At 38.9% G+C, this 506-nt stretch overlaps 1 protein-coding gene across 1 annotated transcript in view; it reads left to right on the top strand.

Annotated features, from left to right (window-relative positions):
* Positions 1-506, top strand: part of SLC25A24 (solute carrier family 25 (mitochondrial carrier; phosphate carrier), member 24) — a 24,844-nt gene that overhangs the window by 9,274 nt on the left and 15,064 nt on the right. The gene's annotated exons all lie outside the window — the stretch shown is intronic.

Here is a 506-nt window from a genome sequence, read left to right as displayed (position 1 = left end):
TCACACGCGAACTCATCTTTTTGGTTGGTTTTTCTTTGTTAAATGGCATTTAAATATATCAAATAAGTATCAAAAATATAAGTCTTTGTTTTACTGTGGTTGCAAATATCAAAAAATTTCTATATGTGACACGGCACCAGAGTTAAGTTAGGGTTTTCAAAATGCTGACACGCTGAGCTCAAAAGGTTTGCCATCACTGTGATATGAGGAAGCACTTATACTTCCAAGAGTCTAAAACAATGTGTATTTAGCCTTTTTTCCCTTAGGTGATAATAGTAACTATTATTTTTAATCCTCACCTGAGGGTAGTTTTTATTGATTTGAGAGAGAGAGAGAGAGAGAGAGAGAGAGATATCAGTTGCCTCCCATATGCACCCCTACTGGGGATGAACCTGTAACCTAGGTATGTGACCTGACCAGGAATTGAACCTGTAACCTAGGTATGTGACCTGGCCAGGAATTGAACCCTTCTGTTGTATGGGACGATGCTCCAACCAGCTGAGACA

This window comes from Myotis davidii, unplaced genomic scaffold (assembly GCF_000327345.1).
Source record: "Myotis davidii unplaced genomic scaffold, ASM32734v1 scaffold217, whole genome shotgun sequence".
Taxonomy (NCBI): Eukaryota; Metazoa; Chordata; class Mammalia; order Chiroptera; family Vespertilionidae; genus Myotis; species Myotis davidii.
Note: the sequence above shows the minus strand (reverse complement) of the source record. Positions and strands in the feature narration are given on the sequence as shown.